At 39.0% G+C, this 20,100-nt stretch overlaps 1 long non-coding RNA gene across 1 annotated transcript in view; it reads left to right on the top strand.

Moving 5' to 3' along the window:
* Window positions 1-19,635, top strand: part of LOC139176391 (uncharacterized) — a 70,424-nt gene extending 50,789 nt beyond the window's left edge. Inside the window, exon 4 of the long non-coding RNA XR_011560816.1 lies at window positions 18,573-19,635. This is a non-coding gene — a long non-coding RNA (uncharacterized lncRNA). The remainder of the gene's footprint in view (window positions 1-18,572) is intronic.
* Window positions 19,636-20,100: the final 465 nt, after the last annotated feature.

Below are 20,100 nucleotides of genomic sequence, written 5' to 3'. Positions count from 1 at the left end.
CCCATAATATTTCCATAACATTAAGGCAATATAGACTGACATTGCTTTAACAACGAAATTCAAAGGGCAAAAGATGCTCCAAGTGCTAATGAGGAGGAGTGATATTGCAAGTTTTGTTATCTGAAAATATCTTTTTACTTACTAGTAAATAGTGGACATTTTGAGCCTGTTTAGGTACAGACTTGGAAGTTAATCTTCCTATAATGCATCAGATGTCTTTCCTTTGCCCCAGTAGGAACTTAAGCATTGCTTGATTGTTGCACTTTTTATGTTCTAATATCATTGCCAGCCTAATAGTTCATCTACTATATAGCCTTTGGTCAGTGTTGGCTCTCAGTAAATGTCTGTTGGAAGAACTAGTTGATGGAATTAGTGGAGTGAAGAGCTTGGGAATTTGGAAATGAGCCATGACTTTTCTAATCAGATTCTTTACTCAGTGTAGAGTTCTTTGAGCCTTGTTTCCAATCATCTAATAGCTCAGGGAATCCTATCAAATTTTTTTAATCCTTCCAAGGAGCATTTGGTTGGACTGCTGCTGCTGCTAAGTCGCTTCAGTTGTGTTCGACTCTGTGTGACCCCATAGACAGCAGCCCTGTCTCTGGGTTTCTCCAGGCAAGAACACTTGCATGAAAGTGAAAAGTGAAAGTGAAGTTGCTCAGTATTGCCCGACTCTTAGCGACCCCATGGACTGCAGCCCACCAGGCTCCTCCGTCCATCGGATTTTCCAGGCAAGAGTACTGGAGTGGGGTGCCATCGCTGTCTCTAAGGTATCTATAAATTGTGAGTAGGCCTGAAAACACTTTCAATTTCAAAAAGAAAAGTATCTATTATTTTGACTTTTGATAAGAAGTTAAAAAAAATACCTGAAAATGACACTGCAGTTGGAGCAGCTATAAAGAGTTAAATAGGGGTATACATGGCTTTGTATTAGAGCACAGCCCTTCTAATTGATAGGTTAAAAAATGAAGAACAAGTAGCAATAGTGGCATATGATATATTCAGAAAGATTTAAAAGATATTCTTTTACCAAATGGTGCAAATGAAAGTAAGCTGTCAAACTGACAGCACAATAATGCCATCTTCACAATAGCACATCCTGTACCACAGTGGAAATTATTTCAGTTTTACAGAGAAATTAAAGATACGTTCTGAGGAAAAATAGCTGAAATTTTTTTTGTTGTTGTTGCAATTTTAGAATCATCATTGCTTTCTAGAATCCACTCCAAACATAGCCAGAAGAATAACCATAATAAATCATGATAATTTATATCAGCTTATTTTGGGGAAGTAGCATCAGATACACTTCATACTACTTACTCAAACTATAATTATTTTCATTAAACTATAAAATTGCTTACAGCAGATTTACTCTAAACACATAAAATCATATCCTTAACAATGAGCACTTCTAGACCCTAAGTGTTCAAAATAACTGAAATCAAGTGTAAAATAGCAGTCCTTGATTTATACTTTTTAATTATATATCTTTGTAGACATAATCAATGTACTTTTGTGGGCTTATAATATATTCCTTTTTATTTTGTTGAAACATACGACAGGCTTATTCATTCTCCATCCTGTTAATTAAAAGGTAGTGTAAAAAGAAACTTATGAAAATGATGTCAGGTGCCTATTACCACAAACTCCCAAGTAGTTTGTGTCTGTCAAGAGTACAGATTAATCCAGAAATGAAGGGTCTGGGGAAAAAGCTGATAGGTTTTGTGCTTTGCAAAATGGGGAGGTGATAAGAAAGGTAGGTGAATAACTGAAAATTGAGGAGATCTAAATATTACTCTACTGTGAGTAGTATAGTATTTCATACAAAATGAGGGCAAACTAAGATATTGAAAGCAATATATCTGAAATTGTATGCCTTCCAATATTCTTGTTACCAAAATATATATTTACCAGCTGTCTCTATGGTTTTATTTTTATTGCTATCTTTGCCAACCCTAGAAATGAGTGTCTTTGGAAACTTTGTCCCCTGGTATGATATATGGGAATTTCACTTAATACTTGTGGTATGTTTTTTAACTAGAAAAGAATATGACATCTAAAGGAAGGGAAAATGGTATTTTGTAGAGAAAAGCTTATCTGTTGTTTCTTTTTGCTGGGAGCCCTAGTCACTGCTGTGTGTGTGTGTGTGTGTGTGTGTGTGTGTGTACACAGTCGTTTGAGTCACGTCCGACTCTGCGATCCCATGGACTGTAGCCCGCCAGGCTCCTCTGTCCATGAGATTCTCTAGGCAAGCATATTGGAGTGGGTTGCCATATCCTCCTCCAGGGGACCTTCCCAACCCTGAGATTGAATCTGTGTCTCTTATGTCCCCTGCATTAGCAGGTGGGTTCTTTACCACTAGTGCCACCTGGGAAGCCTATACACACCCACACACATACACACACACACACACACACACACACATATACATACACACACATACATATATACACACACACATATACATACACACACATACATATATATACACACACACATATACATACACACATACATATATATACACACACACATATATACACACACATATATATTGTACACAGATACACACACATACACATATATACATACACACATATATATCGTACACACATATATACACACACATATATATACACACACACATATACACACACACATGTATATATATATATATGTACCTGCAATGTGGGAGATCTGGGTTTGATCCCTGGGTGAGGAAGAAGATCCTGTAAAGAAGGGAATAGTTACCCACTCCAGTACTCTTGCCTGGAGAATCCCTTGAACAGAGGAGCCTGAGCTGGCTATAGTCCATGGGGTCACAAAGAGTTGAATACTACTAACACTTTCACTTTCACATATATATACACATACATTTATGCCTTGACGTATATATATATATATATATATATATATATATAAATAATTTGAAGTCGTTCATAATAAATAAATTTGTTCCTTGTTCAAATTGTTTTTTCTATTTGAAAACTACTGTCTTGAACACAGTTGTTTTAAAGGAATAGAAACAAAATTCAAGAAAAAAACTGTTGGTGTAACTCAAGAGAATGTGAATAGTAAATTTAATGAAGCTTAAATATCACAGGGCAGTGCAATTTTCATCACTAGAAGTGGTGGTGAAGAAATCTACAAAATTTGAATAAGAAGCAACAGTATATTTAAATAAATTTGGTGTTTTGGGGGGCAGCAATTGGATGATATACCTAGTATTGAAGAGATATTGGCTATTTTGACATTATATATTATAGTTCGTATAATATTATTATGCTAGCTTATTATATATTATTTTATTTGCCTTATTTGATTTGGATTTGTTTCACTTTAGAATGACTGGTTGTATGTAATTTTGTCTGCAAGATACAAAGATTCAGCCTTAGTCATGACAGACTTTCAAATCATAGCCATAAAATCAGATTAAAATGTTTAACTTTGTCAGATTCTCCAGATAAACTGACCTTCAAAATCAATGATTTAGTGATATTTGAATATTTTACTTATAACTCTCACTTTTAAATTTAAAAATAATTTTAAAAATTCATTGGTCTTGTATCCTTGTATACAAGATTAATTTATTAAGTGTATAATTTATAAAATGTTTATGAATAAGATGTTTTCCCCTCTTTTTCCAGCCCTTCAGTCTCACCCTCTTAGAATAAAGATGATGCTAATTGGGCATGGCTCTGAGATTAAACTTATGCAAGTCAGATATTTTCAGTCATTTGAATAAAAACAGAATGCTTTGGTCTAAAACCAGAAGTCCATTATTAAAGACTTACACTAAATCCATAGTGTGCATGTAGATACTGTGGTCACCAAGTGCCTAGACTAAGGACCCTACTTCTCTGTGTTTTAGTTTAGTATTCAGGTTCCATTTTGTGAGCAAGCTGGCTCTCCAGCCACAATCTTCCTGCCTCACAACTCCAGGTTCGGAGTAGTTGCCAGCGTACTGAAACTGAGTGACTCTAAGTAGACCAAGCTTCATCTATGTGTTCCCCTCTGAAACAAATACATGACCATTGAATGGGTGCTCCCCTCACTTAATGCTGGGTCAAATGCTCATTGTTGGATTCCAGCAAAGAGAATCACTAAGATCACGTAAAGTGTAATGTCTCCAAAGAAACTAGGGAATGTTGCTGGAAGAAGAGGCAGAAAATGCTAAGAAAAACGTGCTTATGGTAGTGTCTGTTTAGGCATTTATGGGATGCCAACTTTACTCAAGATGTTTCTGGAACTCTTGTCTTTGTATGGAAAGCATATGAACCACTCCTCCAAAAATAGTATTATTATCCTATATTCCTAGTACATCTTCTACTGAGCAAGGATTTATGAAATTTAATTAGCCATCTCACTTGTTAGCCCCACTGTGACTGACTTTTGACTAGTTCCCAAACAGAAATGGTCTATGCAGGAAGAGTTTGCTCTTGTTGAGAGTATTCACAAGAGCATAGCTGATATTCTCATGTCAATTCCAGAAGCTCAAGTCTGAAAATATTCTGGGAAAGTATCAGCACCACTGGCAAAAATGTGTAATATTTCATGTTGACTGCCCTGAAAGAGTCTACCCTAATTTGGAGACAGACAGATAAATAGATAGATAGATAGCCTTGTTTATTTGGGTACAAAATATCCCTCTAGAGCAGTATGGTTATAAGTATAGGCTTTGGAGCTTGATTACCTGGTCTTGAATCCCAGGTTAGCTACTGTGTAATACCCTCTACCTCAAAATTTTCATATGTAAAATAATAAAAATAATTATAATAACACATATTTCATTGGATAGTTTGGAAGCAAATGGGTTAACATACACTTCCTAATAAATGATACTTCTTAGTATTATTTTTAAAAATTCATCTAAAATTACTACATTCTATGTGAGAAGAAAGACTATACTTTATAAATCAACTTAAGAATAAGACCAAGCCTACAATCAATCAAGAGTACAAAATTACAGCATCGGTAGTTTGGAAACAAATGGAGAACCAGGGAGCCTAGTTTTTAACCCTGACTTTCTCCTAAATAACTTTGGTCTTGGGCAAACCTCTGCACATCTCTTGACTTTAGTTTCTTCACCTATAACATGTTTTCTTGTAGCAATGAAACTGATTTATTTTGTAGGTAATGATGCAGTCTAGAATAAAACAGTGGCTAGAATTGGCTTGGAGTTAATTTAGCAAGATATCCCAGTAGACACATGTTTGGAACATGGCTTTTAAGTATATTAGGGAGAAAGATTAGTGGAGGAAAAATAAATAAGATGGTTTTCCCAGTGAGGTGCAGTGGAGGACAGCAGCAGTTGATGTATAGAGGTAGTGGTTGTTTATTCGCTAAATCATGTCTGACTCTTGCAACCCCATGGATTGTAACCCTCTAGACTTTTCTGTCCATAGGATTTCCCAGGGAAGAACACCAGTGGGTAGCCATTTCCTTCTCTATGAGGTATAGAGGTAGAATCCATTAAATAATTTGCGTGGGATGGCTACATTTGTTTTGGTCAGTGTATCAAAGCATATTGTGAAATTGTGTTGACCCTTCAACATCACAGATCCAGTTATATGCACATCTTTCTTTTCAGTGGTAATGCTACAGTAGTATATGATTGGTGATTTGTGGAATCTGAGATGCAGAGTCATGCATACAGAGGAATCTTGGCTACTGAGGGTGGATTCTAAGCTATCATGGGATTGGGCAGCCCTAAACACCATGTTGTTCATAGATTAACTATAGCAGAATAGAGAGAGGCATGAAAGCTTCTTTTATTATAGGGTATTGAAGGCTAGGTTTAAGATTTTTAGCTATAGAAAGTTTCTCTAAATCTGTGAGTGGGGAAATACATGGTATTTATATGATAACAAAAATTTTGAAACAACAATTTAAACATAGCAGCTTTTCAAGAAATATGTGTTGCTTTGAAGTTCACTGAACTTAAAAATAGGTACTCCTGGTTGGATTACTAAGACATCTTGGTTCTCATGTCATTCTTTTGATAAAAATATCTTTTAATCATAGAGTCTTGCCTTTACTTTCGAAAAATTGTCTGTCTCCCATAGTGAAACAGAATTTTAGGAGGCAAGTGCGCTTCTTTTGCAATATTTATTATATGCTCTTTTAGAAGATTATCCTACCTATTAAAGGGGAACTGACTTAGACATGATTTAATATTCAATAGGCCCTGGTGTAATAATTAAGGATAACTTTTATTATACTTTGCCCCCATCTAGGACTCTTAAGAGATGAAGTTACTTGTAATTCAATTTAGGTTATTCCCTGAATACTAACTTTCCTACAGTACATGCGTCTTTTTTTTCAGACTCCTTTTATTTGTTGTTTTTCATCCTTTCTCAAAAAAGGTGAACATTACCCCTTTAATATTAATTTCTATTAGGCTTGCTCTCTGTTCCTATCATGTGTGATATCTATGAACTTGCACTCCAACTTTTGCCCTCTTTACCATAACTAGTCTCTTTTTTGTTTTTTAATTTAATTTTATTTTTTAACTTTACAATATTGTAATGGTTTTGCCATTTTTCAAAATGAATCTGCCACAGGTATACATGTGTTCCCCATCCTGAACCCTCCTCCCACCTCCCTCCTCATACCATCCCTCTGGGTCGTCCCAGTGCACAGTCCCAAGCATCCAGTATCATGCATCGAACCTGGACTGGCGACTCGTTTCATATATGATATTATACATGTTTCAATGCCATTCTCCCAAATCATCCCACCCTCTCCCTCTCCCACAGAGTCCAAAAGACTGTTCTATACATCAGTGTCTCTTTTGCTGTCTCATACCCCACTCCAGTACTCTTGCCTGGAAAATCCCATGGACGCAAGAGCCTGGTAGGCTGCAGTCCATGGGGTTGCTAAGAGTTGGACACGACTGAGCCACTTCACTTTCACTCTTCACTTTCATGCATTGGAGAAGGAAATGGCAACCCACTCCAGTGTTCTTGCCTGGAGAATCCCAGGGACGGGGGAGCCTGGTGGGCTGCCATCTATGGGGTCGCACAGAGTCGGACATGACTGAAGCGACTTAGCAGCAGCAGCAGCATACAGGGTTATTGTTACCATCTTTCTAAATTCCATATATATGTGTTAGTATACTGTATTGGTGTTTTTCTTTCTGGCTTACTTCACTCTGTATAATAGGCTCCAGTTTCATCCACCTCATTAGAACTGACTCAAATGCATTCTTTTTAATGGCTGAGTAATACTCCATTGTGTATATGTACCACAGCTTTCTTATCCATTCATCTGATGATGGACATCTAGGTTGCTGCCATGTCCTGGCTATTATAAACAGTGCTGCGATGAACATTGGGGTACTAGTCTCTTAATGATGTCTCTCTTAAGGTAAACCAAACATTTATATATGGCCTTAATTGATATTAAACATAATGGTAAATACGATTAAGATCATAATCATATTTAAGATCATATCATATTTGATGGGATATAAAATAGGAAAGCTGTTTCCTTTGAGTAGGGCTGGAGATAATGTGGAGAAGTTTAAGAGATTTGGAAGATTTAGCCACAGTATACTACTTGGCGCCATAGCATAAAATATTTATGTATTCCTTATATCAGTAAGGAGAGGTAGATGTTACTCCAATAACAAATCGACCCCAAATTTCAGTAGCTTAAAACAACACAAGTTTTCTTATCATGCTGAAGATGAATTATAGGGTGGGTGGAGTCTCTAGTTTATGTGGTCCTCACTCTGGTTTTAATGAGTTTGGTCTGCTGTAACAAAAACACCATAGACTGGGTAGCTTAAACAACAAACATTTGCTTTTCCCAGTTCTGGAGACTGAGAAGTCCATGATCAAGATTTTGATAGATTCAATGCCCAGTGAGAACCAGAATTCTAGTTTATAGACCAGTGTCTTATTGCTGTGCCCTAACATGGCATGGGAGCTCTCTGGGGTCTCTTTTATAAGGCTGCTAATATCATTCATAGGCAGAAATGGCACGGACCTAACAGAAGCAGAAGAAATTAAGAAGAGGTGGCAAGAATACACAGAAGAACTGTACAAAAAAGATCTTCATGATCCAGATAATCACGATGGTGTGATCACTCACCTAGAGCCAGACATCCTGAGGTGTGAAGTCAGGTGGGCCTTAGAAAGCATCACTATGAACAAAGCTAGTGGAGATGATAGAATTCCAGTTGAGCTATTTCAAGTCCTGAAAGATGATGCTGTGAAAGTGTTGCACTCAATATGCCAACAAATTTGGAAAACTCAGCAGTGGCCACAGGACTGGAAAAGGTCAGGTTTCATTCCAAACCCAAAGAAAGGCAATGCCTAGGAATGCTCAAACTACCACACAATTGCACTTATCTCACACGCTAGTAAAGTAATGCTCAAAATTCTCCAAGCCAGGCTTCAGCAATATGTGAACCGTGAACTTCCAGATGTTCAAGCTGGTTTTAGAAAAGGCAGAGGAACCAGAGACCAAATTGCCAACATCATTGAAAAAGCAAGAGAGTTCGAGAAAAACATCTATTTCTGCTTTGTTGACTATGTCAAAGCCTTTGACTGTGTGGATCACAAAACACTGTGGAAAATTCTTCAAGAGATGGGACTACCAGACCACCTGACCTGCCTCTTGAGAAATCTGTATGCAGGTCAGGAAGCAACAGTTAGAACTGGACATGGAACAACAGACTGGTTCCAAATAGGAAAAGGAATACATCAAGGCTGTATATTGTTACCCTGCTTATGCAGAGTACATCATAAGAAATGCTGGGCTGGAAGAAACACAAGCTGGAATCAAGATTGCTGGGAGAAATATAAATAACCTCAGATATGGAGATGATACCACCCTTATAGCAGAAAGTGAACAGGAACTAAAGAGCCTCTTGATGAAAGTGAAAGAGAAGAGTGAAAAAGTTGGCTTAAAGCTCAACATTCAGAAAACTAAGATCATGGCATCTGGTCCCATCACTTCATGGAAATAGATGGGGAAACAGTGGAAACAGTGTCAGACTTTATTTTTTTGGGCCCCAAAATCACTGCAGATGGTGATTGCAGCCATGAAATTAAAAGACGCTTACTCCTTGGAAGGACAGTTATGACCAACCTAGATAGCATATTCAAAAGCAGAGACATTATTTTGCCAACAAAGGTGTGTTTAGTCAAGGCTATGGTTTTCCCAGTGGTCATGTATGGATGTGCGAGTTGGACTGTGGAGAAAGTGGAGCGCTGAAGAATTGATGCTTTTGAACTGTGGTGTTGGAGAAGACTCTTGAGAGTCCCTTGGACTGCAAGGAGATCCAACCAGTCCATGCTAAAGGAGATCAGTCCTGTGTGTTCATTGGAAGGACTGATGCTGAAGCTGGAACTCCAGTACTTTGGCCACCTCATGCGAAGAGTTGACTCATTGGAAAAGACCCTGATGCTGGGAGGGATTGGGGGCAGGAGGAGAAGGGGATGACAGAGGATGAGATGGCTGGATGGCATCACCGACTCAATGGACATGAGTTTGGGTAAACTCTGGAAGTTGGTGATGGACAGGGAGGCCTGGCGTGCTGCGATTCACGAAGTTGCAAAGAATCGGACGTGACTGAATGACTGAACTGAACTGAACTAATCTCATTCATGAGGGCTATAACTTCATAACCCCATCACCACCCTAGAAACCTACCTCCAAATATCACATTGTTGGTTAGGTTTCAGAATATGAATGTTTGAGGTATACAGACATTGTCTGCAGCACTAGGATAAGAAGGCACTCTGGAACACTCCAGTTATTGTAGCAGAGAGAGAGGATATTATACATTATGCACTGGTTCTTAAAGCTTCCACATGTCAATTCCATTTACATTTTTAACTTTATTTGTTTCATTAAGGCTATTTTTAGAGCAGTTTTAGGTTCCCAGCAAAATTGACAGGAAGGTACAGAGCTTTACCAGGGGTAGTTCCTGCCCTACACATGAATAACCTCCTCCATTACCAGCATCCTCCAACAGAGTGTAATATATGTTGCAATTGATAAACTTATACTGGTATATCATAATCACCCAAAGTCCATAGTTTACACTACAATTCACCCTTGGTGTTATATATTCTAGGAATTTGAACAAATGTATAATGACATGTATCTATTATTATAGTGCTCAGTTGTTTCTGACTTGTTGCGACCACATGGATTGTAGCCTACCAGGCTCCTCTGTCCATGGATTTTCCAGGCAAGAATACTGGAGTGGGTTGCCATTTCCTTCTCTAGGGGATCATTATAGTATCTCACAGAATATTTTCACTTCCCTGAAAATCTTCTGGGTTCCACCTATTTAGCCTTCCTCCTCTAACTCCTGCCAACTACTAGTCTTTTTACTCTTTTTACTGTCTCTCTCTCTCTCTTTTTTTTTTTTTTTTACAGAATGTCATATACAGTTGGAAGCTTATGGTATGTGTCATTTTCAGACTAGCTTCTGTCACTTAACCATATGCATTTAAGCTTCCTCCTTGTCTTTTCATGGCTTGATAGCTCTTTTATGAGCACTGCATAATATTCTGTTGTCTGGATGTACCATAGTTTATAAGTCAATTCACACTACTGAAGGACATCTTGGTTTCTTCTAAGCTTTGATGGTAATGAATAATACTTCTATAAACACCCATGTGCATGTTTTTTGGTGGGCTTAAATTTTCAACTCCTTTGGGTAAGTATGAAGGAGTGCACTTGCTGGACCTTAAGAGAATGTTTAGCTTTATAAGAAACTGCCAAGTGGTCTTTCAAAGTGGCTGCACAATTTTGCATTCCCAACAGCAAAGAATGAGAGTTCCTCTAACTCCCTGTCTTTGATGGCATTTGATATTCTCAGTATTCTACATTTGCTATGCTATGCTAAGTTGCTTCAGTCGTGTCCGACTCTGTGTGACCCCATAGACGGCAGCCCACCAGGCTCCTCTGTCCCTGGGATTCTCCAGGCAAGAACACTGGAGTGGGTTGCCATTTCCTTCTCCAAAGTCTACATTTAGGCCATTCTAATTGGTATGTAGTTGAATCTTATTGATGTTTTAATGTACATTTCTCTGACATGTGGTATCTCTTAGTAAAGCATGGAAGGCTCAATTTTGTAACACAAGTATTAGCATTACCTTGATCCGAAAATTTTGTTTCTGTCCCATATCATCTTAAATACAATTCCATCTCTGCAGAAACTGACACCTTCCTGCAGACTTTTTATCACTACCCTCTTATACAAGTATTACTGTTGCTGCTGCTGCTGCTAAGTCGCTTCAGTCGTGTCCGACTCTGTGCGACCCCATAGACGGCCTCCTACCAGGCTCCTCTGTCCCTGGGATTCTCCAGGCAAGAACACTGGCGTGGGTTGCCATTTCCTTCTCCAATGCATGAAAGTGAAAATGAAAGTGAAGTCGATCAGTCGTGTCCAACTCTTAGCGACCTCGTGGACTGCAGCCTACCAGGCCCCTCCGTCCATGTAAACAGTGTTAAATGGAATGTCTCCTGCTTAGAATTTTGCACAAGGAGCTAAAGCTGAGAGGAATAGGTGGCAACGAGAGGCCTGCCTCATTATCCAAAAAAAAAAACAAAACAGAGGCAGCTCTCCATCTTCATCCAGCCCATGTAAACAGATGACTAGATATTGAAATATATTGAATGAGAGGTAAGCTGTAGGCATAGAAGGAGACTGTTCTGATTTTTCCTCTCCCTTTCCTTCTAAAGCTACTGAGAAGGACTATAAGAAAATTGCTTATAGGCATTCGAGTATCTATCAAGAAGGGAGACTCACATTTTTCTCCTAATGAAAGCTTGCTGAGTCCTAGAAATTCATGAGGCTCATGCTCAGAGCAAACAAACATTCTTAAGAGAACTTCACATGTATATTATGGAATTTGCTTAACATTATGCAAGCACAGAATCTGATCAAGAAATACTCCAAGAATCCATAACAACAAGCAAGAGATGGCAGCAGCAAGGCAGCCTGCTCCATCCATGTTTTACATGACAAGGACGTGCAGATATTCCATGGATCAAGTGGAGGTCTCAGAGGCCTCCTGTGTCATGGGAACTGCACCCGTAAGACAGTGTCAGGCAGTCAGCCAGGAGCAAGAGAAGTGAGAGAAAAATGTCAGCCATAGAATGCTTGTCTATCTTAGGAAACCTCTGGGAGATGGGGCTCTGAAGAATGCACAAAAAGTACAGAGATCAGCATTTGGGCAGCTGTCCCTCACACTTTCACCTCACCCCTGTCCCCTTGGAGAGCCCAACAACATTGAGAGGCGAGGGAAACCCAGAAATAGAAAAATAGCAGAGAGAAAGGCAGAGGCGGCAGTAAGAGTGCCAAAAAAGTAAACAGGGCTAACTAGCTGTCTTTCCCTATTTCAGGACCCAAGCCACAAACTAAGATTCCGATAGGAGGAAAGAGATACTTTAATTTGGATATGAAATTAATATTTTGATCTAGACTAAATTCTAAATACTGGAAGAGATCAGAGTTTTATGGGATTTGTCTCTAAAGTATAGAGAAAGGAAAGATTACAGACTATGGTGAGATGGAGTGGTCAAGGGAAAAAATGTTCTCAATGAGACCATTCTTGAATATATGTATCTATTTCTCATGTCATTCTCTCTTCCACAGTATTTGAAGAACATAGTGCTAGGCTGAAGGACTGAAGGATTTGGTCTTGCCATAAATGGGTACTGGCTGGTCTACAGGCGGAGAAATCCAGGCTCAAGGTGATCAGACAGACCTTGTCTATGTGTGGAACTAAAATTGAAAGCCTGGCAAGCAGCCCAGTTGTTGTTCAGTTGCTAAGTTGTGTCCACCTGTTTTTGACCCCATTGACAGCAACATGCCAAGGTTCCCTGTCCTTCACCATTTCCCGGAGTTTGCTGAAACTCATGTCCATTGGAGTCAGTGATGTTATCTAACCATCTCATCCTCTGCTGCCCCACTCTCCTCCTGCCCTCAATCTTTCCTAGCATCAGTGTCTTTTCCAATGAGTCAGATCTTTGCATCAGGTATCCAAAGTATTGGAGCTTCAGCTTCAGCATCAGTCCTTCCAGTGAATATTCAGGGTTGATTTCCTTTAGGGTTGACTGGTTTGATCTCCTTGATGTCTAAGGGACTCTCAAGTGTCTTCTTCAGTACCACAGTTGAAAAGCATCAGTTCTTCAGCACTCAGCCTTCTTTATGGTCTGACTCTCACACCCTTACATGATTGCTGAAAAAACCATAGCTTTGTTGGCAACCTTTGTTGGCAAGGGATGTCTCTGCTTTTTAATATACTGTCTAGGTTTGTCATAGTTTTCTTTCCAAGGAGCAAGTGTCTTTTAATTTCATGGCTGCGGTCACTGTCCATAGTGATTTTGGAGCCAAAAAATCTAAAATCTGTCATTGTTTCCACTTTTCCTCTTCTATTTGCCATGAAGTGATGGGACTGGGTGCCATAATCTTAGTTTTCTTGATTCTAGATGAAGTGTCAAACTAAAAGGGAGATCGCCAGACAGAGCTTAAGCAGAGATCAATGGAATGAAAAATGGGAACCACCAAATCTGGCAAAGGTTTCAAATTGAAGATGGGAGATGAGATATCGAGAAGATTTTAGATACTGGCACATTGTTGTAGGGATTCTTGACACTGAGCCTAATAGCCTTAGCTGTCAAGCCTGGTCAAACAGCTTGCATACCACCTAGAAAACCCTCTTTCTACTTCTGACATTGAAATTCTACCCATTCCTCTGGGACAGCTATAAAGCTGCCACCTCCACAAATATGCTTGCTTGGTTCTTCCCATATTTCCTGGCTGAAAATTATCTCTTTTCCCTTGGACTTCAATAGCATGTTGATATTTGCACTTACATAATTGTGTCCCTATGTTTCCCATGTTCCATAGACAGTCCTGATGGTTAGCAGTTATTTACGCACAGGAAGTATTTAGGAAGTATATGTTGGATGGATATTATCGTGAAAATAAAATTCACAAGTTAGGGTAATTTTGAGTCCGATTTTTAAGTTGCAAAGGAAGTTGCAGATGAAGTCAACATCAATAAGTGGTATTTATTAAGCAATCACATTTACATATTGATGTGATAAGCAGCATGCCAAATACATTAAATAAATTGTTACTAATTCTCTGACAACAACTTGCAAGCTTATAATTTTGTGAGTCCAGAAATGGATTGACTAGAAATACATGCAGAATGCTGTGAAGTCAAGAAAATAATTTACAAGCAGAGAAAGAACATTTGACACTACCCAACAATTAGAGAAAGATAAGATGATAGGTAGTAATCCAATTTAGTTGTGGGGTTAAACATAATAAGAAATTATCATTTTTTTCTTTGAACTACCACAAACCAGGCGTCATTGAAATTGCAGGCAGAAGACATACCAAATCTTTCTCATGTTCTAAATTTGTTCTTGCTGGTAAGTGTTGAATGTGGGCAAATCACTTACATCTTTGAGGGTTTTGTTGTTGTTGTTGTTGTTTCACTGTCAGATAAGAATACCAAATTAAATGAGTTCAAAATTTTTAAGCAGTAAACTTCTTTTTCCCCAATCAAATTTATGGTCAGAATTTCAATGTTAAAAGTAGATAAAAGAGTGAATCTGCTATGACCAAATGAAGTGTTGAGTCTAGGGAACACTGGGTTGCAATTTCTGCTTCCCTGTGGCACCTGTAATGGATTCTAGACCTTTACAGATTCACACATTACAAGTAGGAGACCTCTGGTGCAGAATCCCTCTTCCGTTTGTTTCTGCCATCAGAGTCTATATTTTGCAACGAATATTTCCTTATCTACAGGGGGTAAAAAACGTACTTTCCAATCAATTTTCTCAGTTAATATTAAAAAAGCAAGAATGAGATTAAGGAAAGTTTAATTCCTAAGCTGAAGGTATAGAACCTGAAGCACAGAAAGGTCGTGGACACAAGTTGGCACACTCACTGTCCAGGATCTGCAATGCATTTGTTCTTTAGGGCTTGTTTTGCTTGCTGGAACTTCCTGAAAATTTTGTGAACTCTTCTTTCCATTTAGTTATGTACTTTATATAGGGGTGAAATCTTGGGACTTTATTAATGTTCTAAATGGAAATGTGAGTACATTTGCATACTCAAGGGGTCATATAAGCTACAAGAACAACGACCAACAACTTTCTGTAGATCTACACTGCAGAGGAGAATATGAGTTCCTGTATCAAATATTCTTTACTATTAATATGCTGAATTTAACACTTGAGAAATTGCACTGGCATACTAGCTTGGCAAGAATACACATAAGAACTATACTAAAGACCTTCATGACCTTTAATGAAGGTGTGATCACGATGGTGTGATCACTCACCTAGAGCCAGACATCCTGGAATGTGAAGTCAAGTGGGCCTTAGAAAACATCACTAAAAACAAAGCTACTGGAGGTGATGGAATTCCAGTTGAGCTATTTCAAATCCTAAAAGATGATGCTGTGAAAGTATTGCACTCAATATGCCAACAAATTTGGAAAACTCAGCAGTGGCCACAGGACTGGAAAAGGTCAGTTTTCATTCCAATCCCAAAGAAAAGCAATGCCAAAGAATGCTCAAACTACTGCAGAATTGCACTCATCTCACATGCTAGTAAAGTAATGCTCAAAATTCTTGAAGTCAGGCCTCAGCAATACATGAACCATGAACTTCCAGACGTTCAAGCTGGATTTAGAAAAGGCAGAGGAATCAGAGATCAAATTGCCAACATCTGCTGGATCATCAAAAAAGCAAGAGAGTTCTATAAAAATGTCTATTTCTACTTTATTGACTTTGACTGTGTGGATCACAATAAACTGTGGAAAATTCTGAAAGAGATGGGAATACCAGACCACCTGACCTGCCTCTTGAGAAATCTGTATGCAGGTCAGGAAGCAACAGTTAGAACTGGACATGGAACAATGACTGGTTCCAAATAGGAAAAGGAGTATGTCAAGATCAAGACTGTATATTGTCACCCTGTTTATTTAACTTATATGCAGAGTACATCATGAGAAATGCTAGGCTGGAAGAAGCACAAGCTGGAATCAAGATTGCCGGGAGAAATATCAATAACCTCAGATTTGCAGATGACACCACCCTTATGGCAGGAAGTGAAGAGGAACTAAAGAGCCTCTTGATGAACGTGAAAGAGGAGAGTGAAAAAGTTGGCTTAAAGCTCAACATTCAGAAACTAAGATCATGGCATCTGGTCCCATCACTTCATGGCAAATAGAAGTGGAAACAGTGGCTGACTTTATTTTTCTGGGCTCCAAAATCACTGCAGATGGTGATTGCAGCCATGAAATTAAAAGATGCTTACTCCTTGGAAGGAAATTTATGACCAACCTAGACAGCATATTAAAAAGCAGAGACATTGCTTTGCCAACAAATGTCTGTCTAGTCAAGGCTATGGTTTCTCCAGTGGTCATGTATGGATGTGAGAGTTGGACTATAAAGAAAGCTGAGCACAGTAGAATTGATGCTTTTGAACTGTAGTGTTGGAAAGACTCTTGATAATCCCTTGGACTGCAAGGAGATCCAGCCAGTCCATCCTAAAGGAGATCAGTCCTGAGTGTTCATTGGAAGGACTGATGTTTAAATTGAAACTCCAGTACTTTGGCCACCTGATGCGAAGAGCTGACTCATTTGAAAAGACCCTGATGCTGGGAAAGATTGAGGGCAAGAGGAGAAGGGGATGACAGAGGATGAGATAGTTGGATGGCATCACCAACTCAATGGACATGAGTTTGGGTGAACTCTGGGAGATGGTGATAGACAGGGAGGCCTGGCATGCTGCAGTTCTTGGGGTCACAAAGAGTCAGACATGCCTGAGCGACTGAACTGAACTGGACTAGCTTTCTGTATGTCAGAAAACTAGTATGTAGTAGTAGAAGGTACTGGACAGTGAAAGATAATAAAATTTGTACCGCTGTAACTTCCATGCCTGTGAATGTTTATTCCAGTGCAAAACATGTATGAAAGAAAGGGAGAGATGTTAAGTAGTCTCACTTGAAAATATGGTCTTAGTTTATAATAGCCAGGACATGGAAGCAACCTAGATATCCATCAGCAGATGAATGGATAAGAAAGCTGTGGTACATATACACAATGGAGTATTACTCAGCCATTAAAAAGAATACATTTGAATCAGTTCTAATGAGGTGGATGAAACTGGAGCCTATTATACAGAGTGAAGTAAGCCAGAAGGAAAAACATCAATACAGTATACTAACGCATATATATGGAATTTAGAAAGATGGTAACAATAACCCGGTGTACGAGACAGCAAAAGAGACACTGATGTATAGAACAGTCTTATGGACTCTGTGGGAGAGGGAGAGGGTGGGAAGATTTGGGAGAATGACATTGAAACATGTAAAATATCATGTAAGAAACGAGTTGCCAGTCCAGGTTCGATGCACGATACTGGATGCTTGGGGCTAGTGCACTGGGAGGACCCAGAGGGATGGTATGGGGAGGGAGGAGGGAGGAGGGTTCAGGATGGGGAACACATGTATACCTGTGGTGGATTCATTTTGATATTTGGCAAAACTAATACAATTATGTAAAGTTTAAAAATAAAATAAAAAAAAAAAAAGAAAATGTGGTCTTAGAACTGCATTTGCTCAGGCTCTCAGCCTGAAGAATTTTAGAGTAGAAGAGGGATTATGGGCATTAATGTGCTTCCCCTAAAACAACATTTGAAAAGTTTTACCTTTGATTGACTATCACCAAAAACTGTGCTCCTTCCTGCACATTCTTTTTGAAATGCGACATACCCCAGCTTTGTTAAATGATGCACAGAAGAATAATGCTTGTTCTCAAGCCAGTTGGAGGAGGGCGGTGTTTAAGTCATCACAAATATTGTTATAAACAGAACATCGACAATGGCAACATCATTGATCTTTGTGCCAAGGGTGAAATTAATATCGCATGCTTACTTCGATGGATTACTGGAAGTAAGTTTCCACCAAGTTCACTTAAACGCAGTTGTGTCCTCTCTTACTTCCATTTTCCTTTCTGATAAGTCAAATGATTCTCATACACATTACTGGCTTCTTGAGGACTGGAAGTATCCGAGGAGGTTCAGAAGTTAAATTAGCTAGGAGATACTTTGCTCCTCCTTGAAAACAAAGAGACAAATACATAAACAAAAGCTTCCAATCAATATCTTCTGTAGGCAAAAACTGCCTTCAATCTCTCCCAGTGTCATGCTCCTTCCATGATTGAATAAGTTTTTTCACATGCTGGGAAAATATAATATGTGTGGTTCCTTGGAGGTTGGTCAGATCCAGTTCTGGAAGATACTGACCATTCCCAATCTGGGTTAGTCAGCATTCAGTATTTTCTTCATGAAACTTCTCTACTTGTGGCTTGTTGCTCTGATAAAGAGGTTAGTACCAAACAAATGTGGATAAGTTCCCAGGTTACATATTTTCACTTTTAACTTGTACCTCTCCAGATAGCCCCACAACAAATAAATGAGATGTGGCAGACTCTCAGGTGGATCGGCAAAGGCACACGTATATCTGTGCGTTGTTTGCACATGCCAACTTTTGTTTTTGTGTTTGCTTCTTGTCCAGGCAGAAGCCAGGTTTGGGTGAGGAATCACTCAAACTTGTTCTCAAGAAAGGATGAGAAACACAGACAGTACTTTCATATTTCCACCCTCCTGTCTCAAGGTAGGAACTTTCAAACTGAAAATACACACCTGGGAATTTGTAAGAACAGATGTTGATAAATAAGCAAGGCTTGGAGGTGATTATCGTTGAATTGGATAGAAATAGTGTTCTTCCACGGAGAAGGCAATGGCACCCCACTCCAGTACTCTTGCCTGGAAAATCCCATGGATGGAGGAGCCTGGTGGGCTGCAGTCCATGGGGTCGCTAAGAGTCGGACACGACTGAGCGACTTCACTTTCACTTTTCACTTTCATGCATTGGAGAAGGAAATTGCAACCCACTCCAGGATTCTTGCCTGGAGAATCCCAGGGACGGGGGAGCCTGGTGGGCTGCCGTGTATGGGGTCGCACAGAGTCGGACACGACTGAAGCGACTTAGCAGCAGCAGCAGCAGCAGCAGCAGTGTTCTTCCAAGAGGCCTTGGATAGATACCTGTTCATTAGAAAATGAATTCAATCTGAATTTGAAAACCCAGTGTCACTTTTATTTTTGGCTGTAGTAACTGTAGGTGGATAAATGAAATGACTGAGGTTGCATTTTCTTAAAATGTGCATTAAGATGAGATTTTTCCTTTATCGAGGTAGTTTTTTTTATCTTATTCTAAAATTGGAATAAAATATTGATGTCATAAATTTTGATTTTTTTGAACCGTTTAATTGGTCACATTATTACACAGGTAGTCTTGGGGGTAAAAAGAAAACACATCTCCTACCACCTTAGCAGTCAGCAACAACCCGAATTGATAACCAAGCTTCTTTAATATGGCTCCTCACAAACACTGGTAGAGATTAAGGAAGTTGTTGGAGTTGGAGAGATATCACTGGAGGCTCTGGGAGTTTCTTCTGAAGTCATCCTGAATTAGTAGCTAATGGGGAGCTTTCTTTGATAGCACTATTATAATTAAATGCAGCTGGATGAAAATCAACCACAAAGGAAGCTCGTTTGTTTATCATTACTTCTGACTCTGTGAGCAGATGTTTTCAAAGTTCCATAGTAGCCAGCTTAATTTTTCTCTGCGTAATGTGAAGCAGGTAAATTTTGAATAATAAACTGACAAGTACATTCCTTAATTTCTTTTCTGAAGTTTTCTTCTGTGACTCTTATATAGCACATATGTCAAATCCGGAAAGCACACGGATAAACATTCAATTTCTTTTTATATATGTCAGGCCAGCTGAAATGGAGGTGTCAGTCGGCGGTGAGCTGGCTTGTCAAATGTTCATCTTGAAAGCTGCTGTAGTATTATCACATGTAAGTAGGCTAGTGAGAAAGATAAACACATATGGCATATATGTACCAGGCTATAGAACGACAGCTCTCTCAGTTGTAATCACTACTGGCTTTCCATAAGGGACTCAATAATTTTCAGTAAATTGGATCCTTTATGGGTTTAAACATTAATTCATCTATTTAAAAAGGGTAATTTTGAC

Source organism: Bos indicus, chromosome 2 (assembly GCF_029378745.1).
Source record: "Bos indicus isolate NIAB-ARS_2022 breed Sahiwal x Tharparkar chromosome 2, NIAB-ARS_B.indTharparkar_mat_pri_1.0, whole genome shotgun sequence".
NCBI lineage: Eukaryota > Metazoa > Chordata > Mammalia > Artiodactyla > Bovidae > Bos > Bos indicus.
The sequence above is the reverse complement of the archived record's forward strand: the minus strand, read 5'-3'. Positions and strand labels throughout refer to the sequence as shown.